The 24219-nt window shown below is 49.8% G+C and overlaps 1 protein-coding gene across 1 annotated transcript in view; it reads left to right on the top strand.

The window, feature by feature from the left end:
- The first annotated feature begins 9113 nt into the window (after positions 1–9113).
- The window catches only part of LOC142583218 (calpain-9-like), a 122413-nt gene continuing 107307 nt past the window's right edge, over positions 9114–24219 (top strand). The window contains exon 1 of the mRNA XM_075693586.1: positions 9114–9376. The gene's annotated coding sequence lies outside the window, so the exon portion shown is untranslated. The remainder of the gene's footprint in view (positions 9377–24219) is intronic.

Below are 24219 nucleotides of genomic sequence, written 5' to 3'. Positions count from 1 at the left end.
ACGACTAGAAAGAGAGCAACAGATAGTCGCTTACAGGCCTTTTGGTGTTGCACAAATGTTATCAAGTCAAAAACGTTGTCTGTTGACGAATGGCCACGTCTGAATCCGGCCATAACATCTGGGTAGATTTCCTAGTGCTCTAAGTACCATTCCAGACGTGTTAAAATCATTCTTTCCATTGTTTTTCCGACACAGCTGGCAAGTGCGATCGGACGGTATGAGGAAATGTCCAAAGGCGACTTGCCAGCTTTGAGAAGTGGAATGAGGCGAGTTGACTTTCATTCTTGCGGAACCGTACCCGTCTGCCAGGAGTCGTTGTACAGGAGCAAGAGTGCCTTCCGAGCTTGGTCTTCTAGTTTACACAGGGCACGGTATGTAATGCCGTCAGGTCCTGGCGCTAAGGAACACCTGCACAAAGCCAGCACAGCTTCTAGTTCTTCCATAGAAAAAGGGCATTCCATGCGAGGATCGCGTGAGAACAGTGGGTGGTCGAGCGTTCCCGTACCCGTTCCATCGGAATTTGCTTCGCCAGCAATCTTTCTGCAGAAAGATTCAGCGACGTCAATATCTCTACATTGTAGATGGAGTGCCAGAGATTTAAACGGGTGGCGCTGACCAAAGGTTACGCGAAGGCCATGAACGGTCCTCCATATGAGCGACATAGGTTTTCGCGGATCCAGGGACTCGCGAAAGGATACCCATTGTCGCGAAGCCAGCTTGCTCATGTGACGCTGTATTTTCTTTTGCGTTCGTCTAGCCAATCTCAAATCATAATTGGACTTCGTGCGTCTATATCTTCGCCCCGCACAACGACGAAGCTGCTTTCGTAAGTTGCTTTCAAGATACGGGCCACACCACCGCGCTAGATGTAGCCGCCGCCGGTGCACGGTTGATCACGGTTCACAATGGTTCAGTGTACCTAATAAATCTTGCATATATTTCTTTCATTTTCTACATCTCCCGTTATGCCTTGATCCTTATCACTCGGTAACCGCGCGTGGTCGTGTCTCGCGGGAAGCGGCCCGCATACTCGAAATTTCTGACGACGGCGACTCGCCCTCGCAACCCCAAAATTCTACGGTCTTCCTCCTCTGGACCCCGGCACTCACCGATGTTCCGCTCGCGGGAAACGAGGCGGCCCACGCCACGGCTCGAGGTCTCACACGCCGAGCCGCCGCTGATTATGAGGCCGCCTCCGCCCCCGAGAGCGGGGCATCGGATCTGCCGGATCGGGACACTACAACAGAAACACAGCAACAAGAAACACACTGGGCGTGGGGCGATCGCCTAACCACGTTCAGAGACCTCACCCAACACTACAGACTCGAAAGACGCACATTCCCGCCACCGCACGATAAATTGAACAGGAACGAGGCCGTAACATTACGCTTGCTCCAGACACACACCTACCCTAGCCCCGCTATCTTACACCACTGCTATCCGAGTTTGTATCCAACAGACGCGTGTAAAACATGCGGACACAGAGCAACGCTGCGACACATGCTCTGGGAGTGTGCCGGCAAAAACGGTAATCAAAGCAGCTCCGTTGGCGACGCGTCCAGAATCGCGGCTGTTGCCAGAGTAGGAGAAGGCTCGAGCTCCGTTCTTCCCGACGCCGCCCCGGATGCGGGAGCCGCCGGGGACCTTCTCCGTAGGCGTCGCCGCCGCTGGGAGGCGGCTATCAGAAGTTCAGAGCTGGCAGACCAGCTCTGGGCCGTCCGGCAAGCCAAAGATGCCGCTCGAGTCCAAGAACTTCGAGCCGTCACCTGAGGCCACCACATCAAGAACTGCCGGACTATTCTTTACTAAAGTTTCTTCTTCTTCTTCTTCTACATCTCCCTGGTAATTTCATCGCACGTCTACATCCACTGCGTGCTGTCTGTAACACCAGTGAACATTGGTTCTACTCGCCTCTTCTACGTCGTCTGGTGCAGGCCTCACTTCACAATTGGGTGTTGCAACCGCGCTTCTCCGTTTCACGGTTCTTTCGCGGTCGTTCTCGCAACTGTACGAAACACACCAGCATACTATCACGAAACCCCACGTCAGTACTATGAAATGCTTACGCATCATTTAGATAAATCCCAGAAAAAATTCTGCGTGGATTTTCTTTTTTTTCCCTTTTTTTTTGCAGGCGTGCCGATCGCTAATTCGGCTCATTTAGAAGTGGTGCATTTGCGTTCTTGAACGCATCGGTTTTACCTTTGCCATTTCTCTACACGTGAATAGCTTCCCGGTCTGTTTATTTCGCTTTTATTTTTTGCCACGAACCTGTTTTTGCAGCTCGTATACACTCGAATAAAAAATAAAAGCACCCCTTTAATTTGGCTTTGGTCTGAAGCAAGTTTCTGGCGCGAAATATAGCTGCGCGCGCACTCTTTAGATGCGGTGCAAGCAGAGCCGGGACTTTGAAACTTTCTATACCTATTCCCGGTTGCATTTCTCGTTTCGTGCGTGGTCAGAGTGGCGCTTCGGCAGCGTTATCGAGGGGATTTTGTTATTAATGTGATCAGACGACCTTGAGAGACGGATAATAAGTGTGACTTAGAAATGAGAGGAAAGAATAGCTGCGAAGCCGCGAAACCTGCTGTTGGTGCTCCTATCATACCATTATCAAGTTGATGCGCTTTCTTGTCGGGTTTCCCACATGCAAAGCAGTTGCTTTCAATCAGCTCATTTGAGGGCGCTGCCTTATGATGGGGGTAGGAGAGCATTCACGTGGTATTTTTCATTTTTCGTAGGGTTTCTTTACGAGCCGGAAAAAATTGTACGCACTTAGTACGTCACTGAAAGCACCGTAGTTAGATGTCATTTGGGGGTGCCTACAAATGCCTCATTGACACTTTGATAATTATGACAGTACTTCTCGAGTTAGATAAATAACCATAATTACCTCATTAAATCTCAGTAACGAAAATATTACTGGCGGCTACTCCGCTGTACTGGAAACAATATGCACTAAGTCTTCTTCGAGTAACGCGATTGTTCTTTTTTTAAGTCTTGGTCTTTTAAGCCTTTGACTGCATTGCTGTTCGTGCACGTATCCCTGCCCCCATCTCTTTCTTTCTCTCCCTTCTTTTTATTCCCTTACTCCCTTCCCCCAACTTAGGATAGGCAACCGGACTCTTGACTGGTTAACATCCCTGCCTTCCTTTTATATATATATATATATAACTTGGTGCATAATAATTGGGACACCCTGTATAATTTACTGAGTAACCGAAATGGAGGCCAAGCCGGATTCACTCGAAATCAGAATCATCAGGAGCCATGCGCAGCAGCGCTCATACTCGGACTCACACAAGAAAAAGAGATAGATAGATAGATAGATAGATAGATAGATAGATAGATAGATAGATAGATAGATAGATAGATAGATAGATAGATAGATAGATAGATAGATAGATAGCAGACAGACAGATAGATAGATAGATAGATAGATAGATAGATAGATAGATAGATAGATAGATAGATAGATAGATAGATAGATAGCAGACAGATAGATAGATAGATAGATAGATAGATAGATAGATAGATAGATAGATAGATAGATAGATAGATAGATAGATAGATAGATAGATAGATAGATAGATAGATAGCCAAACTTCTAGAACTTGCTTCATTCCCGCAAATTTAACATTAGCCGCGCCAAACTTACTTAATATTTAGACTGAAGTATAGTGTACTTGAGTCTTTCATTCGTTGCCGCAGTAATTTTGTTCTGTCTTTAGTCATGATCAACCTCTAGTACTTAACCATATCTTGACTACTTCTACTTTTGTGTAATGTTTCTCTTACGAATTGCTTTTTGTTAAGCCGCCCTGCGTGGTCTTCGGACAATACGTTATAAATAAATATGAATACCAGCATGGAGAACGAAATACCCTAATATTCGTGAAATAGAACGTACGAGATTCCGAAAAGAGTTACTGAAGAACTAATATGCAGGATAAAGCTACGTCAGAACTGTGAGAACAAGTTTTGTATAAGATTAGGATTTGCCTGCCTGCCTGCCTGCTGGTGTCTGTCTGTCTGTCTGCTTGCCTGCGTTTGTCTGCTTCTATCTATCTATCTATCTATCTATCTATCTATCTATCTATCTATCTATCTATCTATCTATCTATCTATCTATCTATCTATCTATCTATCTATCTATCTATCTATCTATCTATCTGTTCGTCACATTGTCGACACACAGCTTCTTGCTTCCCACACTCCTCTAATGCGGCTGTGAATTGCATGCTTCAGGAATCCGAAATTCAACTTCTGGCCTGCCACCGCAGTTAATATCTGTCGTATTTATTCTTCTCAGACAAACTCTATCAACCTATCCTTTCTCGCCCTGAACTGTGCCTTTCTCGGCACAGTTCAGAGCGGATGAAGCTTTAGGGCCTTCAATCTTCTCTTCGCCTTCTGTTTTAATGTTCGTGGCACAAGCCATGCCGTACAAAACTCGAGCTAGTGCCGGTAAACGTAGCCCCGCCGTAGCCGAGTAACGCATTTCGGAAGTAAGGAAGGCAACACAACCAACGTTATGTTCGTGCCACCTCGACAGAGCGATTCATCGCAGAGAAATTCGGCTCCGTGTTGAAAGTGCGCTGAGTAGCGCGGCCGTTTAATGTACTCGGAACAACCACGATAGCGAACACATTGTGGTGCGTCGAAAGACTTCTCAATTAATATTCCGCGTTGTGCGCAACTCCTGTTGACAGCTCTTCTGCACGTGCATCACGCTCAGACGTTCTCTTTCGCAGCAGCGTCAGCTCATCGTCAGAAACACAAAAAAGTAAATACACGAGAAAAACAGTGGAAGTGGCAATAGCAGACGCGATCAAAAAGCAGCGCCGACGTTAACGATGATGGGGCGTGTCGTGCGCACTGCCGGCTCGCGAATGCCCTGCCAATCGTGACGCTTTGGTCACGCCAGGATCGGATCGCGCCGCGAGCCGTGCCTGCCACGGGAGAAACAAGGATAGGAGCGACGCACGGCCCCGAAATATGTGGCCAAGATGGGGACACGTGATTTGAAGCGCGAGGTGGAACTGCAGGACCCCGAACGCGTGCAGCGTTGGCCGATGATGGGCCGATATAGGGAGCGGCTCGGCGGGGACGGCTCCGGTGAACGGGCTGGTCGCTGCGAGCCGCCACGTCCGGCGCGGCGATGCGATGCTGGCGCGCGCGTTGACAGCCTTTCTGCGCGCGCTGTCAAATTGAAGACGGGTTCCTTGGTTGGAAAAACAAAAAACGAAACTCGCATTGCTACAGTCGGAATCGCTACACCTAAGACAACCGTACGACAATATGAATCAGGCAACGCCATGCGTCCCTTTACCGCAGATCGGTCTGAATGTTGCCTGCACTACAAATTTTACGAGTTAAACTGGTCATTGCGCTCAACATACGATGTTGCGCATTCTGGTGCGTTGCATTATGTTCTCCGAATAATCTGGAGCCCCTGTTGGTCTTAAGGACTCCGACGGTGGCTCTATGGCGTATACTTGCGTCAGTACTTGAGCTTCAAGCTGCGGTGCGTTTATTTTTATAATTATTAGTTTTCTCCTTTAGTTCGTTTCCTAATGATAAAGCATTATATGCCCCATTACGCGAAAATTCGTCAGCGTCGGCGTGACCGAAAGATAATACCAAAATGGCCGACGGCGCAAGGGGCTAAAGTACGTCAAAAATGCTCGAAATGAATTTTCTCAGGGAGATTCCCGTAAACAGGGTAAATCAATGGCTTTGAAAAGAAAATTTGGTACATTTCGGTCTAGGTGGGAATCGAGCCGTGGCCACCGGGGTATGAGACGAGCTCGCTTCCCCGAAGCCACGGCGGCTGCACGCTTCTGGCTGACTATAAAGGTGTTGCCTAGTGCGTGCGTTATTGCAACGTCACATCGCACCCATCTGGCTGACCAAAGGTGTGGTCTATAGTGGGCGCTTCACTGGGCCCGCGACGGCGCAGTCAACGGGCAGGAGGTGGCGCTACGTCATGAGGGTATAAAGTGAGCGCGTTCATGACGTTCCGAGGTCTATAAACAGTATAATGCTTTCGCATTCCCACACGTCAGTAATCATAAATGTCTTTGCCGATTTTTTTAAAAATTTAGCGGAGAAAGCACCGCCTCCGTGGTATGCATGTGCTCCTGGACTTCTATGGAGCAAGATTTAACAACACCTGTTATTAGCCTTGGGTCTGTGTTTTTGTACCCACTACGTGAATTTATTTTTGTGCGAGCGCATGACGTGTAATCTTTCAGAATTCAAATTTCTGACTGTTCTTGTGGCCATTTAACAATTTTCGTTGAAGGCAGCATTTCTGAACAACAACAAACTAAACCTGGGTGAAACACATTCGTTGTTTACGTAAACACTTGGCGTGTTCGATCACCGGCACGTTAAGAAAAGTTCAATATTAACTACCTGAAGGTTTCTAATACATCTGGGTGCGTCGCCCAGAGCGCCGCTTGAGGAATTAATGCTCCAGTAATACGGGAACGCACGTGGCTTGTCTCTCCCATGGTAGCGCAACTGCGTGCTTTGCTCTGCCTTGGATAATATGGAAGCTATAGTGGTTATAACTACGCATGTTCATTTATTCGAGGAAATGCACCCACGTGCGAACAGTATTGTATAAACAATAAGGGGTGAGCTCATACCGAAAAAAAAAATAGAAATAACGAACCGAATTTTCTATTTGATTTCGTCCTCGAATCGAACAGCGGCTAGTTGCGAATATAATTTAGAAACTTATTTCGAATAATACACGCTGACGGGCGAATGTCTGGGGATCCTATTTGACTTAAAAAAGACATTGACTCTACCGAATCGCAAAGTGGTATTACCAGATTATGTACGCAACATACGTATGTCACCGCGAGTCAGTGCCGTTGCGTAGAGTATATCGTCATATGTCAAGTTTTCGGAGAGCAAGTCATAACCACTATGATTCCATTTAGGATCTGAACCAGAGCTTTAAATTGAATCTGATGTCGTCTGTGGTTCTAGCGATTAAGCTAGAATTGTTCTCAAGATCAAATTTAAGCCAATCATGATGCTGGACATATCATTAGGCAACGCGGCCAGCCAACGGTAAAGAGAACTTACGAATGAAAAGCTTCGTGAATTTGGTCCCAGTTTCTCGAGTTTCTATATTATGGCAATATTTGTAAGTTTAGCGGGACGTCACAGTTTTAATACCTGATGTTGTGTAGCACCGTGAGCAGCAAAATCGACCAATAATGAATCGTTGTGGCGAACTGCAAGAAAACTAAGAAACTTTGTGCACATGCAATGTATAGTAGTACTTTGTGATTATAATTGGCTAGAACGTCAAGCGAACCCTTTCTTTCTTTCTTTCTTTCTGTTACTGGAGCACTGTGACAGCATCCAGGTGCGGATAGCTCATCTCGGAAACAAGAAGAAAAATAAGCTTGCTTTTTACTTTATTTTTGTCGCGTCGGAAACACGAAAGTCGAAAACGTCGGAATTCTTTCTTAATTATGGGGTTTTACGTGCCAAAACCACTTTCTGATTATGAGGTACGCCGTAGTGGAGGACTCCGGAAATTTCGACCACCTGGGGTTCTTTAACGTGCACTTAAATCTAAGTACACGGGTGTTTTCGCATTTCGCCCCCATTGAAATGCGGCCGCCGTGGCCGGGATTCGATCCCGCGACTTCGTGCTCAGCAGCCCAACACCATAGCCACTCAGCAACCACGGCGGGTCAAACGTCGGAATAGTTGTGCGGTTATTAATGATCAGTTGGATACTTGTTTCCTGTTGCAATTCGAAAGGCAGCATGTTCGGTACACGATGAAACCAGCCAGCGAGTCAAAACAAACAAACGAACAAACAAACAAACAAACAAACAAACAAACAAACAAACAAACAAACAAACAAATAAATAAATAAATAAATAAAACTGGTACGGTCACGTTTCGAATTGTGAAATTCACAGAATAGCTCAATGCTCACTAATCCAAGTTTGATTTCCTGAATCTTCAGGAGTGCACTACGGGAGATGTGAGCCATCTGAAAGTACGTATATGCTGTTGCACTATTCGAAAGGGTGCGCGCGATACGCTAATGACTACTACTAGTAGTGGTAGATGGGTTTTCTGCCTGACGCTCGGCTTATGGCAACTGGTTAATGACAGTTTCTCCGTATGTACATAGCGCTATCTCGATCTCTCTTTCTCTAATTTTTATACAACTGGTAATGGTGATAGTGAAAAACCTCTCTTTGTGTACCTTAAAAAAAAAGTGGAACGATCACTTCTTTTGTCACTGAGCACGCGTGGCCCTGAGAATGGTTCCCAGTTTACGATCTTTCTTGAGATTTGAAAATACGTATAGCTGCTGAAAGAAAAACGCTTCGATATCCGTTCGCTATGTCTTTCCCTCGTATTTAGCTTGCTTGTGACAGTCAAGTCTGAGGTGCTCGTGAGTACCAGCATTCAGAAAGCAGCCTTTACGGTTTCAATGACAGGCAATAGGCTGCTGCTGGGCGGAATCGCAAAGGAATTCTGGGAAATAGCTGCACGATGGTGAACAAAAAACAGAGAGCGCCATATTTTTTTTTTTTTTTTACTTCTTCGCAGCCCCACCAAAGCACTGTTTCGCAGTGCTCCCCGAGTGACGCGGCTCCTCCTCACGACGTGAGCGAAATCTTATATGATGGGCCAAGTAGCTACATACGCGCACCAGGCTCCGCAGTGGGTCGCGCAGTAGTCGCCTCGTAAGAAGAGCCCGCCATCTTCAAGAGGCGGCGACCGCTGTCGCGGTCAGACGCTCGGGGATCTCGGAGCCCGCATATACATGCGACGTCACCCACCATCGGTGTTGCCGGTCGCTCGCTGTTTGCGTTACGCGACCTGGCACATCGCAACTGTTGCACGCTCGCAAAGTTTGCGTGTGTTTGTATGCGCGCCCCGCAATCGCGCTCGCCTCCGAGAGAGAGAAAGAAACAGGCGGTGGGGGGGAAGAAGGGTTGCCCGGCTAGTTTCGGTTCCCTTCCTTCCGAGGAGCCCTGCCCTCCTCGCCGCTGCCCTCGGCACCTGCGTCGCTCGATGATTTGCGTCCGCCCGAGAGAAGTGCCAGTGAGCTCCGCGTGCTCGCGCCGTCTCGAACTCGCCCGTTTGCTCTGCCGTGTTGTGACAGCTTCCGCGCGGGACGACGACGGCTGCCGACCGCGGCGGCCGCCCGCGTGACCTGCGGGCTGTCGCTTCGAGACCAGGAAGCCGGCCGGCAGCAGGACTGCCGGTGCCCCTTCCCCGTTGTCGCGGCGAAAGGATCCCGCATCGTCCTGTCGCCAGTGGAGAAAACTGCGCGCCGACGAGCTGCTGCTATCGACGGACGTCGAGGCCATGCGCACTGGTGAGTCGCCGATTCCGCGGGCCATGTGCGGTATAATACAGTGCGGCGATCCCCTGGCGTGCTCGCGAGCACCGTGCTGACACAACTACTCCTGACGACGCCTCGGTCAGGGGTTGTCCTGTCAGCGTGTCGTGTAGCACTCGTAAACGGATCCTGGCCCATTTCGTCGGCGTTCCGTGCTGCCTCGGACTCCGAAGCATTGTCGCACGTGCCTTGTGAACGCTCTCGTGAGCGCGCGGTTTGCGAGGATGTTCGCTTGGAAAGGGTGCCGACATATCTATACTAAGATTGTAAGGACGGATTAGTTTCAGCAGCCGTACCGTAAAGGTGTGTTTGAAATGCTCCATCGCGGAAGTAGTCTGTCCTGGCGAGACATCGGGACCGTCTTGAAGTGACGAGTTCTTCGGAACAATGATACGTTGAGATATGATGTAGGCGTGGTGTGGCATTTGCCCGCGATGCGTTGCAGCAATGTTTGGACGGATAGCCCTAATTTGTCGAATATCGCGTGTCTGCATGAAGACCTCTGCGGGACTGCGCGGTTTCGCCAGGCCTTTCTAGCATTATCGTAGAAATTAACACACATCATGCTTGCTCCTGAGAGTTTTGCTTTTTGTTGCCTTCCGAGGATAGTAAATGCAACTGGAACTAATTTTCTGGATAGGGCTCTAAATTTGCCTTCGCAATCCTTTCAAATTCTGTATTTTTCTGCTTAAATGTTAAGTCATGCGTTTAATTAGGACACTATTACTCGAAGGGTGGATAATATGTGCAACAGAAACTACTTTGAAATACGCAGTTTATGAATATTTTTTCGCGAATATGTCTAGAATAAGGCGAACTGCACAGTAGAACGTGGAGTCAGCGCCACACAAGGCGGCACATGAAGAGAGCCCCCAAGACAAGTTCTAGTAATCCGAGTGAGAACAAAAGAAAGTTTGCAAACTTGCGGAATTCGCGGCGCACTTTAAGTACCATGCGGACTGCGCCAAGGTACGATAATCCACTGTACACATCTCACAATGAACAGGCACGCGGTTCTGGAAATCTATGCTTGCGGTATTTCTGAGACCAAATCTTGAACTATTTAGCTCTACTTTTTTCTTGTCCTTGGGTTTCCTTGTCCTGCTCCTGCACGAATTTCAGAAGCCGCAGATAAACATATGTACGTAATAGCTATGTTCATTTTTCTCTTGACCACGGACGTTCCCAAGAGTCACGAGAAAATTCGCAGACACTAAAGAAAATGCGCAGATGAGTTCGCTGTTGCCACTTTTGCTACCACGGAAGGCAACGAAATGGCTAGAAACCACTAAGAAGTTGCCACGCTGTTTGTTTTTTTTGCGTCGTTTAGTGGTTACCGCGTCCTTCTGATGCCGCAGTACTTGGATACTTCGCATAACTATTGACTGTAACTATTGAGAAGTGATACATCGTCAGGCGACTTCGGCAGACCTCGTTCGTAAAATCAGTACTGCTGTTGAAACATACAGGGATGCTCTTATATTGTGTACGCGTTGAAAATAAAACAGCAACACTTACGGGGACGTTGCACGACCGTGCTACATCGCGTGCATTTGGAGAACGTCTCAGAGGTAACCCTGCGGGCAAAGAAGACAAAGAGTCGAATTCACAAAGGTTTTCGTTCGTAAGTGTTCTTTGGCATTGGCTGGCCCCTTTCGATAATATGTCCAGCATCACGATTAGCTAGAAATAGCTTTTAAGAATGGTTGTAGCTTAAGAGCTTTTTGTGAATACGGGCCTAGCACCTTAACTGGGCCTCTCTCTAACGAGGAAAAAGTTGTGTATCCTTCGGTAGCGCACGTTGACTACAAGCCTATTCGCAATTATAACATAAGACAACTGCACGCCTATCCGGAAGCTGTGGCCCTCGTGTGTTTCCGCGCACTTGGACCGTACACTGGTATACATTTTGCCTTGTTTAGTGCGTGTCCTGGTATTATATGCTATAGAATTCTGATAACGTGGGTGAATTTCCTGGGCCGCCTTCAGGCGCACAAGAAATTGAGTGGCCCTCTACGGGGCAACTGGAATATCAATGAACTTCGCACGCAAGACCGCACGTCGCACATTGTTGTGATAGCAACATTTCCCCCCTACGTATACTGAACTAGACGTCACATAAGGTATATATCACATAGGGTATTTACGACAGCTTTTTTTCAGTTAGCCGTTCTCGGTTTAAGAAGGCACTGAAAGATCAGTACCCATTGGCCTTTAATCCTGATAATCGGAAAGCGAAGTGGGTCCACTCGCCTCAGTTTATTCTCGGGAAAATGAATACGCGAGAGTGCGAATCAAGTGAGAGCAGTGTCTCGTATTTACTACGGGAAACTTTCAAAGCAATAATTGTCTGACATTCGTTTGTATCCCTGTATTGATCGCCAGTCTGACTGTAACAAAACAAATGCCAGAGTAGGAGAGGGGAGTGAGGATAAAGAATCCTTACTCCCCAACCCTCCATTACGTTCCGTTTCTTAATTCCGGCTATGTTTATCAGTCGTACGGTATACACACCACAAACGCTTATCCTCCCAGACCACAGGGCGCCTTACGTAATAGGCGTAAGCGATGGGTGACCTTTGGCTGGAACGCTCGGTGCGATTTTGTAATTAAAAATGTCTGGGGCATGAGAGCAGCTGGACGAGTGCAGAAGGGGGAAGCGGGGCCCGAAAACGCCGCACCGTTACGCAACTACTTACTACAATTACCGCGCGCGTAACAACAACTCCGGAAGAGGAAGAAAGAGAGAGAATTAAGAGGCCCGTCTTTGTTGTGGCCGCACGCTTTTGGGGAAGAGGGAGGGGGCGAGGTCCGGAAACGGCGTGTGTTGGTGCACACGCGGCCACAATGGCGACACGCAAATGAGCACGGCAGCCGAGCACGGTATTGAACGGCGCGCGTGACAAGACGAGAGGGGAGAGCCCCCCCGCGCGGTGCTCTTCTTCGGACGCGCGGCCCCGTTTTCGCGGTCACGTCCGCGAAAGACGCCGAACACGGCGCTCCCCTTGTCCGGGCGTCAAAGCGCGCGCGCTAGGGCCGCCGCAGCAAGGTCAGCCGTCGTTGACCCGCTCGCATGGCGGGTCACTACTACTCGCTCCGCCGGGACCTTCCCGCGCAACCAGAACCGGGCCCCCATCGCGCGCGCGTAAGAAAACTGTGTTAACGGGTGACCAAAGAGGGAGCGTCTCAGCAGCGCCCTGAGCAGGAGGACCCCGCGTGCTCGGCTTGACCTCGGCGTGTAGCGTGGAGCGCGGTCGCTCTCGCGAGCTCGCGCCCCCGAGGGGCGCGCGGCAGCAGTCAACCCCGCGCCCGCAGCAACCTCCAGAGTTCATGCGGCGATCGCCCGATGGAATGACAAGGGAGGTTGGAAGGGGGAGGACTGCTTGCGCGGTGGCACGAGAAAAATAAGAAACAGGAATCCTTCGCTTCGTGCTACTTCGGAGAAGCGCCAGAGAAGGGCCGAAATTTGAAAGAAGGGGGACGGGGGGCGGCAGCCCAGCTCGGGAAGGAAACGGCGCTGCTCGTATGCAAATGCTGCAGAGCTGACGCAGGTAACGCAGATGTACGAAGAAGACGACCTATGAGCCTGGCGGGCGATGGAGGAGGAAGTTCGGCCTCGCTTTTCTGACCGAATACGTGCGTGCGGGCCGACTTACTTTTTCTCGATGAGTGGCACGCGCGTTCCCCTCGAGGAGACGGAGGAAGATCGTCGGGGCGCCTGGCTGGTCGCGAACTTAAGCGCGTGGATAGTTGTTGATGCGGGGCTTCTCGTTCGAGGAAAGCGCAGCTGCAAACACAGCGCAAAACGCAGCGTAATCGAGACTAAGCAATCACTAGGCGTGGCCGCGTAGACCAATCGCTGACGCGAGTACGTGATCACCTCAATGTGGAGAGAGACCACTAAATTAAAACCAGCGGAAAATATTTAAAAATTAAATTCGGGCGTTTTACGTGCCAGAACGATTATCTGATTATGAGGCATGCCGTAGTGGGGGACTCCGGATGAATTTTGACCCCCTGGGATTTTATGACGTGCACCCAATGCACGGCACACTGGAGTTCTTCCACAACCTCGCGCTTAGCAGCGCAACGGCCATGCAGATGAAAGTAATCAACACTCATGATTTTACTTCTCCGCTCAGCACATACTGCCTTAATTTTTCTCCTTTTTTTCTGCAGCATGCATAATTAATTATTTGTGCGTGGAGGAATGCGAAAGTGAGAGGCAGAAGTGCAACTAAGCTGAGAATATTCTTTTTCTTTTCTTGTTTTCTTTTCGGTCTGCGATGAATCATGTCTCTCATGGCATCACTTTGTTGTAAATCTGTGCGGAGGAAATTATACCTGGAAAGTAAAAGTCAATATAATAGGGCACTGAACTCTGAAACGGCTTGTTTCTTCTGGAACCCAGAAACTCTGCCCTTGCTAAACTCTTGACTTTGGAGCTCACGACCAAAACTATTTTCACCATTTTACTCGTGGAACGGCTACAACACAAGGCAAAAGCATGGAAAATCAAGTGAGGGAGCCAAACGCACACGGGAAGCTGTTATGAGTTAAGGCGTTGGATATTGCATCTGTCTCATACACGGGAACGTTCACCGAAATCCTTGCCCGTTATAGTCAGAGCTGCCGCAAGCGCGGCCGCCGAGGCGGCCATAATTATTTCTTCTCAAATTCCTGCTCTACACTCCGCGGCAGATTTCAGCCTGGACGCCGACGCAGAGCAGGCAGCGATGTTGTTTCTCTGCCTACTTGAGACGTTTTCGCGAGCAGCTTACAAACTTAAAAAAAAAAAAAATGGGGTGGGGGGGGGGGGAAGAAGAGTGGGCAAATCGTGAGACTGACGCAACCGGGTGGGGCCACCGAAAGTGGACACGGCAGGTAATAGCCGTAATCTGCCGGATACACATTCTCCCTTTTGACTTGTCTTATTGCATCACTCACGAAATGTATGTATTTGAGAGGCCGTGACTGTCACGATGGGGGCCGCTCGGCATGTGTACAACGTTTTGGCCCGTGCGTCAACATGGGAGGCCGCGGCGAAAGGCGCGACAAGCCAGAAATCGCTCGGTGGCGCAGAAGAAAAGACAGCACGGTGGTAGGTTGCGACTCGGAGCGTGAGATGACAATGAAGCTTGAGACATCGTTGTCGGCTGGCAAATGGGAAAGAAAAAAAAAATCGCGTACGCTTTTTTTATTGTGTTCTTGTCGCGGGGAAGGCGGTTTGCTCGCAAAACAGATGCGCCACTGTGTCGCCTTGCTGTGCGCGGCAGGCGTCGAGCATGCAGCGATTGCACAAAAACACACTGAAGGTGTGCGTCTCAACGAGAGAGAGGAGGCTAAACGCGCGTGCGCGGAAGGAGGGCAGGAAGCGATGTTTAGGTTGCGTTGGGCCACCCGCGTGGCACACTTCTCGCGCACTGTTGACACCGCCGGCCGCCGTCGTCGTCACTGCGAAACCCTTGCGCGCCGTTTTCGCAATCGACGGCGGTCGCCCTTCTTCTTTCGCAGAAATAAACGGACCGGCGGCAGCCATGTGTTTGTGTGTGCCCTGGAACGGGTTTGTTGTCTCTGGGCTTTCGAAAGGCGCACCCATTGTTGCGGGGATGCCGCGATTCACCAGAACAGCGGAGACCTTGCCGTCCCCACTTGCAGACCACTAAGTGCCGCGGAGTCGCAGCATGCAGCCCGAGACAGAGGAGGAAGCTTCGTAGACGCATGCGCGCAGCTAGCCGCTGCTCGCTCAAGAGTGTCGCCCTCGTTGGCTCCGGGGAGTGGACTCCTTCGGCATCGCCGGTCGTTATGCGCATGCAAACATCCGCAGGAAAGATTGGCAAACGTTTGCGCTTCACGCTCGGCAGCCCAGGGGAAATGAGCATCTCGTCACAGCGCAATCATTCTTTGCGTGTGCGTTTTCCGTCATTCATTCTCGTCGAACATGTCCACGCTGAAGTCTAGAACTCCAACTCTCGCAGCAGAACGCCGTTGTATTGCAGCTGGCAGGCACGCAGCTGGCTCTGCTTGGACTCACCGCAGCGATTTACAATATTTGACAGCTGTATACATATAAGCGCAGAAGTGCGCATATTAGTGTCACCTCCACTTGACTGCTGATTGTCACTTTATTTGTATCGACATACGTATCTGGCACACTTTAACAGGACAGAATATGAGCAGGGTAGATCAAAGACTACTGGTCGACTACGATACATTATCGACTAGCTCGCATGTCGATCCCGAGGCAGTTAGCCCACTTCGAAGATACGTCAATTGGACGCCACACACGCTGCCGCACTCTCAATGACCAGCTAACGCGAGTTCTTTTTTTTTTTTCCCCCGTAATGCCGGTATCAAACGACGCGGGTATCAGGCTGCACAGACACTGTGCGCAGATCGCTTGCGAACCAAAGTTTAACGGTTTACAAAACCAATAAATTTTGAACTCACTCGAGTGCAACGGTGAGTAATCGTAAGCTACTTTGCTACGTCTCTGACCGATGTATAGGAGCCTCCGCTAGGAGGAGTGCACGTCCTTCCAGAAGCGCTTGGATTTAAAGCGGACGGCAGCATCAACTGGTCAGCAGTCGAAATAAGCAAGAGACGTTTGTAGTATTCGCGGGAAAAAAGCAGGGAAGAGATTGATACGACCGGATCCGTTACAGGCATAGGTATCGGTACATGGTAGAGAAGCTTTGAGGAGAGATTCTTAACGGACGTGAAAATATTGGGCGCAGTGCAGCGCAGTAACTGTATCTCTGGAGAGGACACCTCAACCGCACTGCACAGGGGGGAATGGGAGTGAAAAGAGGGGTGAGAGAGGGAGAGAAGCAGCGGCCGAAACGCCGGACGCGTGAGCCGATCAGAAAGGGCGACGTTCTCGTCAAAGGCCAGGATCGCGCGGGAGAGGAGCTTCTGCCTCGAGATGCAGCCCGAAGGGTGCAGAAGATCGTCGACCGTTGCACATGGCCGGTTTTGCGCACGGTAGACTTGCGCGAGGGTCGCGCGCGCGGACGAGCAAGCCGGGCACTCACACAGCAAATGCTACAGCGTCTCAGAGAGAGAGAGAGAGAGAGAGAAAACAATAATGCAAAATGCTATAATTAAAAGCATGTATAGCATACCCGAGTAACTCAAGCAGGCTAGTGACTATTTGTCACCGCCCCGTTTCAAACCAGATGCCAATAAATCGTCATCATTATCAAGAGTAAATAATTGTTCTCTCTTTTTTTTTTTGCGAAAGAAGAGCAGTCGTCCAAACTCACACCGTTCGTGTTGCAGTTAGTGAAGAAAACGAAAGTGTCGCAAGGTGAACTTATTACTGCTTTGGGAGGTTGTTGTTTACATGTCTTTATTCACATTTTTGCCCTTAAATGGCTGCGGTGAATTGGGGAAGGGGGGTGAGCTATGCAGGAAGCGACACGAAGAAAACGAATGTACGATACAAATGCTCGTACATGCTAATTAGTTCAAGCAATTTATCCTAATTTCAGCCTTAATTGCAGGTCACAAATTTTCAAAGTGCGCGTTTCAACACTCTGCAATAACACTAATGCGGCTACGCAATCATGGGGCGCCATTTTGTAGTAATCCGTTTCATTTTCCATTCTTACGTTATGTCATCCGTTATGCCTCGGCGATAATTGCGGCACGGTGGCGTCCGAGGCAACGGAAGAAGAGCCAAACGAAGGGAAAATTATCTGGGTCATTGTAAAATATGGCCCCAGGGTCGGCATAATGTAACGATCCTATTGAAATTATTTACCTTTCGCGCATCGTCAGTGGTCCGAGCAGCGCTCCGCCCACATTATCCCCGGGGCCACCTAGTCTTGAGCGGTGGAAAGAATCGAGTGAGAGGAATCGCCACGCTGTATCGGTACACATTCTTGTTGCGGGAAAAAAAGAGGACAAATTCGTTGATCAGGCGGAAATGAGCTGAATGAATGGGGAAGAACGGACAGCACGTTATTCTCGCTTTCTGCCTCGCCAAATAATTAAAGTAGAATAACAAATGAAAGTCCCGCTTCTCTTTCTTGCTCAAACTTGAGCGCAAAGATCTCCACTACGTACCGCGAAGACGCTCAGAGCGCTACAGGCAGGCTCGCCCAGCGGCTCGAGAGCGAGGCAGCGACAGCGAATTCGGTTGCGTGACAGGGGCAGCGCGTCTAATTGGCAGCTCGATACAGATATGAAAAGACCGAGTCTCCTTCAGTTACTCGCCGAGGCATCAAAGCTGGGTATGCAGGTAGGAGAGGAGGGGGGAGGGGTGTAGAATAGAGAGACACATGCTTTATATGGCTCGCGGGGAGAGGGTGGTGGTCTGAAGATAGCGCGGCGCGTGTCTCGGGTGTACGCGCGGCCGACGGCAGCAGTTCGGGCGGCAAAAAAAAGTTGACGAGCAGGAAGCTGCGCCAATCGGCCCGACCCCGCTCTTCTTCCTCTGGGGCAATTAAAGCCTTTTCCGCGAGCGGATAAAAAGGATCGCGCGCGCATCTCTTCCGTGCCACGGCTGGTCGGCGCTTTTCGCGCGCGCTTCGCCTCGGCTGCTTACATTTGCACCGCCGCGCAACTCTTGCGAGGTGACCGTTCTCTCTCGCCGTCGCCGGTTTCCGCCGCGTCGTTACGCCACTTCGGATGCTCGCTAGCACTCACCTATCCCCGCTCCTCTCCATCCCCCTCCCCCCAGTCTCTTGCTCTTCTTTTTCTCAACTGTGAAGAAGGAAGAGAGGAGTGTGTGTGTGCGTGCCCCTCGCGTGCTGCAGTGAAAGCATGCATGGCGGCAGCGGAGCACTTTCAGAAAAACTTGACCTCTTCCGCGGTCCATGAAGCTCGTCGAGCGAGTGGAAGGCGCGTGTTGAAGTTTCCAACCGTGGACGACCAAGTGATGCGAGCAGGAAGGCGTGTATACAGCCGCTGCCATTAGCGGCTGACCTTGGAAACGCCTTCGTCGCAACCCCCCTCCTCCCTCCCACTATACCTCAACCGACATCATCCCAAGTCGTTCAAAAAACGCGGAAACTATACTGTGCCGCAACTTCCCGTTATGCACTTTTTTTTTTCCTATTTCTCGTGGCTGGAACATTCGCGCGGACAAGTTCGTGCTCTGGTTGTTATGGCTGTACTCCCCCTCTCCATCCCTCTCACTCGGCCGTCTGACAGCTCCTCGCGTGTGAACGCTGGATCATCACGACGGCCACGAAACGAATGGGACAGACAGCTGCTACCTGCGCTGCGTTTTATCGCTGTTAAACTCTGAAAAAAGAATATATATATATATATATATATATATATATATATATATATATATATATATATATATATATATATATATATATATATATATATACTTCACAAAGACATCTGGTATGTATGTATGTATGTATGTATGTATGTATGTATGTATGTATGTATGTCACATAACACCTCGTGGTAAACGGCAAACGGAACGCAGCGCTGCAATCTCACTGAGCGCTATGATTTCCTCCATCACGAACCACTGTATACCAGTATGTCATACTTGTCTACGCGAGCACGTCAGTTTTGGTAATTTCCGTTTAGCTCAAACGCACCAGCACAGCTAGATTTCAGTGTCATGTGGCGCTTTGTTTTCGATCCCACCTCACCTAAGCTTACGTATCTTTCAGGCCATTATCTCGTGACCACATTGGTACTTTTGTCACGCGTGTATGTCAGTCATTTTATTCTGTGAGTATATAACTTCATGTCGAAACTTCAACACAGAATCAGACAAAGACGTAAGAAAGCAGACCCCAGTACGTTTACTGATTGTCAACTAACGGATGTTTATGTCAGAAACAGAGGTTAATAACACCGGAGAAAAATGCGCAAGCGCATATGCGAAGAATACCGTAGCGAAACCGACCCCGTCTGTCAACAGTTCTAAAAGGAATTGAAAATCGTCATTAGAAACGGCGAAGCGCCATGGGGCGTCATCCCGCATGCATTAGAATATAAGACAGCGCTTTTTTTTTTTATGAGGCGGTACGGAGGGCTGGCTAACACACCTTGCCCCCTTAATTAATTGATTTATGCGGTTTAACGTTCCGAAACTACACACGAGGCATCATTTGAGGCGCCGGAGTGCGGGACTCCGAATTAATTTTGAACAACTAGCGTTCTTGAACGCATGCACCCAATGTGTGGTACACAGCCTCTCTTGCATTCCGCCCCAACGACGATGCGGCCGCCGAAGCCCGGATCGAACCCACGAGTTCGTGCTGCAACGCATAGCCAGTGAGACGCAGCGGCGAGGTTTTCCTTTTCTTTTTATCTACAGTATAATATATATACCTCACTGTGTGCCTTCGTCAATTTGTCCCTCCGCGTGTCGGAACAGTATCGATGTGCTTTTCCAAGACTTTGAGGCGAGATGACTCCCCCCCCCCCCCCCCTCCCTGGTGGCGTATAGTGGCTATGGCGGATGATTGCGCTACGAAGCCCCAGGGCGCGGGATCGAATCCTTGGCCGCGCCGACCGCATTGCGATAGGGGTGACATGACACCCGTGCACGGTGCATCGGGTGACCGTTAAAGAATCCCAGATGGGTAAAATTTATCCGGAGTCGTATCTCTACGGGGTACCCCATAACCACATTGTGGTTTTGGCACGTAAAACACCCATATTTATCTATCTATTTATTTATTTAATTGCTCATTTTTCGACGCGAGATGACTCATGCGTTTCGCCATTTATGATATGTTTCGTCGACTCATTTTTGATCCGGTGACATGTAGATACGTTGTACTTTGGAGTGATTTTTTGCATACTTTTTTCCATATACTGTGCCTGCTTCCGAAATAAACCTCAGTGCTCGTATCTAATCGCTATCTTCATTACGTCTTTCTATGCTTCCGCGCTGAATTTTCGACATGATTCTTCACTAACTTGCTCAGAGTCACTGTTTTGGCATACGCCCCACATCGTGATTGCTATGTGTTTTAGCGGGAGCGGACACAAACACTTGAGTGCGTTGGGCTTAGCGCGCTGCTACGCTGTACGTTCGAGATAACGGTTAGATCTGCCCAATAAGCCCAGGGCACGGTGTGCAAAAAATTATGCGATCGTTACTGTGTGCGGTTGTTACAGTAGTCCGGAAACAAAAAGACGAACGAAGGACAGGTGGTTCTAGCACCAGGTGCCATTGCGATGGCATTCAACACAACTTGACAGCTCTATGCGACCGAGTGTAGGGCTTTGCGTGCAGCCCCATAAACCTGTCTTGTCGGCAGAGGCCACTCCATGTGAGGTGTCACACAGAGGCCAGGGAATCCCTAACATCTGCCCACCTGGATTTATGCATAATAATATATCGGCGTAGACATGCATTCATGAGGGCGCGCCGAATGCTGCCGGCGGTTGCGAGTCGCAACTCACACGCGCGCATTTAACCAGAACACGTTCCTGTCACGGGTACTGGGAGTACGGGGACGGCAAGAGGCACTGATGGCGGGCGTCCGACGCGAGTAGATAGCTGACAGTCGTCCTGACGCCTTGTTTTTTTTTTTGCGTTTTGATTTGGACCGCAAGAAAAATGAAATAGGACAAACCTGATTAACATTAGTACCAAGACATTAGTACTAAGCCTGAAAGAACACCGGGCCTATCTTCCTCCAAAAAAAAAAACAAGATGCTCCAAACTGCGGCTACAGCTACTGACACAGCAATGAAGAACGTCCAGGAGAGCACAACTGCGCCGGCTGGCCGCGCATCGGCTGCGGACCAAGTGGTGAGCCCTGACAGAGTGAAAGGCTGCTAGGCGACAGTGGGCTCACAGTCCATTCGCCCGAAGGGATGACGTCCGTCATCCCATCTCGTTGTCGGCGCTCTCTCTATCGCCTCCGCCTCGTTCGCTGTTAGCGCGGTCTGGCAGCTGTCGCCTCACCGCCACCCTCGCCTGGAAGAGCCCGCGAAGGGATGATAATGGACGTCCAGTCCTGTCCATCGGAGTTACGCCACAACACTTTCTCGCGCGCAGGGTTCGCCCCCGTCTCGGGGGCGTTCTAATGAACGACCCATTGTTCTTCGGGGGAGCCGCCGAATGTCTCGGGCCGGCCGCCTGCTGCTGAACGCGCCGCTGTCATTGACCGGCCCGCTGCGAACTGCATCGGAGGGAGGGAGGGGGGTGTCTCATGCCTGCGCAGGGGGGGGGGGGGGGGGGCGAAAGATCGACCGGATTTCGCTCTTCGTGTGGCCGACGCGCTGCTGCTGTTGCTGCTGAGCGGGGGCGAAGTCGCTAATGGCCCACTTCCGCGTGCGCCCTCCTCCGTCTCGCCCTCCCATCCGGCGACGAAGCGCGCGCGGGCCCGGGCCGCGGCGCAGCGCGCCTGGCCTACAAATGGGGCCAGACGGCGTAAAGAGTAACAACACGCAAAAAGTGATCGGATTGACGTCAAATTTATCAGGTAGATTCCTGTCAACAAAGCAAATCAATGGTTTTGAAAAGAAAATTTAGTAAATTCAGGTCTTGTGGGTAAATTCAGACTCGTGGGTGGAAGTGGACGTTCATTTATTGGAGCAGGGTTTCTGCACCGCGAGCCTCAAGGCAGAAACGCGCAGGGATGTCGTATAAAGCCTGTAACAATAGAGCTCTTCTGTGGCGGCGCCTGATTCGGGTAACGTACGTATACGCTAGAGCTGTTCGCAAGAATGGGCGCTGGTCAATCAAGTATGACAGCAAGCATGGTATTAGTAAGCGCAGCGGGCCAATGACAAATATTCCTGGTGACAAATGTTCATGTCCTTCGTCGTAGCTCAGCGGTAAGAGAAGGACAAAAGAAGGAGTGCATACGACATAGGAATACACGGCAGCAACATAAGTGAAGTGTTGGGCGAGTGTGCTATAGTTATCGTAGAAGAAAGGCCCCGCTTATGTGGGAGCCCACGCCGGGCACGGGGGCGCCCTTTGCTTCTGCGGAATGTTCAATAGAAAAACAAAAGCATGCTGCTGCGAGGGGAAGCACCCACGTTATATGATATAGTGGACTACGTGGTTGACGAAAACAGTTGTCTCAACGTCGACTTATCCCCGGTAAGCTTGAGACGCGAGGACGCTTGTCAAGCAAGTGTAGTCATGCTACAGCCCTGTTTGCAAACATTTGAATGTTTGTCGCGGGTCCGTGGAAGTATATATCCCATGATGTCTATAGTAAACTGGCGTCTTCAGCAGAAGCATCATTTTCTGAACGTCATCTCCACAGCATAATTCTCCCTTCAGAAGTAGCTGAAAAGCGCCATTGTGATGCCGATGACGAAGCTCTGCGAAGTGATTTATGGAACTTACACAAAAAGCAGTTATTCTTTCTTTATTTCTTTCCTTTTTTAAAGGACAATCGGACACTACATAACTGTCAGTATTATACACAACACGACTGTCAGGATAAGACGTTTTCGGAAGACGAGTCCCAGTACAAACAGACAGGGAAGGGAAAAAGAAACTAACCATGAACACTTATAAACTGAACACAGTAAGCAGGTCAGTCAACACGTGTAAGATCAGCAAGTTTAACACCAGAAGGATTTTTTTAACTGAGAGTGTTTTGAGGGCGTCACAAGTACTTTAATAGCTATTGTGATACATATCAATCACAATCACAAGCTATATGTCCGCGTTTAAAACAAAATAGCAACAAGAACAACATCCTTGTATGTGAGTGCGCACACGCGTTCATGAGGCCAGGATCGCAGCTTCAAAATTGCGTGCACGTTGCCTCTGGGCCATCGCAACGGTTGAAAGTGCTTACGCATCCCTGAGATTAATTCGTTTTTATTGTTCAATAACTGTGGAACAGACGGGAATGTGGACGAATTCGTCGGCTTTCTCTCATTAAACAGTCGGGTATTATCTATAGCACTCACAGAAAGCGCAGGATATGGCTGCCGTAGTGCTAATGGGGTCAATTATGCAGACTTTCTGTTAGCGCACCGGATTGAAGGCTGATTGTGGCATCGAAGTTCACGTGAACTGGACGGGAGGGGGGGGGGGGGGCGTCGGGTCAAAAGTTGGGCTGAGCCATGCTCATTCGGCGTCGTTAAGACGCGGACATAGATCCTTTAAAGGCGCACCGATGCTTCCTCGGTCCGACCATCGAATTTTTGCGTGAAGCCGACGACCAGATTTCGGCCCGGCGCGCCCCGACGTTGTCAGGTGTGCGTAAACGTAGTTGCAGAAGAGGAAGAAAGCATGAGGGCACCTCTACTCTATCTTCTACAAGAGCCTTTGGTGAACACTCTGAGAACTTCTTCCGTTCTTGCTTTTTTTTCTTTCTTTTCTCTCCGTTGTCACCGATCGCATGCTTGTATAGGAATAGAACCAGCATCAATCCGTTAGAGACACCACTGCCTATACTTTTCTCTGTGGCGGTCTGCTTCGCGCGAAGTCGCGGGCTCGACCACCGGCCGCGGCGGACGCATTCCGATTGGCTGCGGAGTGCACATGCGCTCGCGTGTACTGTGCTTTGGATGCACGCCAAGGACCCCCAGGTGTTCATAATAGGTATAGACCGCAGTCCTCCACTACGGCGCCCCTCACAACCCACTGGGACAGTTTCCGGGCGTCAAACCTCATAATTTAGCTGAATTTTAATTGGCCTGCGGCGATTCGCAGAGAGTGGGAGAAGGCGACGCCCCCCTCTCGACCGCCCTCCGCCACAGCCTTCGTCAAGTCCTTGCTTGTTTTTGTTCCCCCTGTGCTTTCTTCTATCCACGATGAAATCCGGAACAACTTCGGTGTCCCTTTCAAATAACAGAAAGCACGGAAAGCGAAAGCTGTTCCGCCATCCGATGACGTCACACTACAGTAA

This window comes from Dermacentor variabilis, chromosome 1, assembly GCF_050947875.1.
Source record: "Dermacentor variabilis isolate Ectoservices chromosome 1, ASM5094787v1, whole genome shotgun sequence".
Classification (NCBI taxonomy): Eukaryota; Metazoa; Arthropoda; class Arachnida; order Ixodida; family Ixodidae; genus Dermacentor; species Dermacentor variabilis.
The sequence above is the reverse complement of the archived record's forward strand: the minus strand, read 5'-3'. Positions and strand labels throughout refer to the sequence as shown.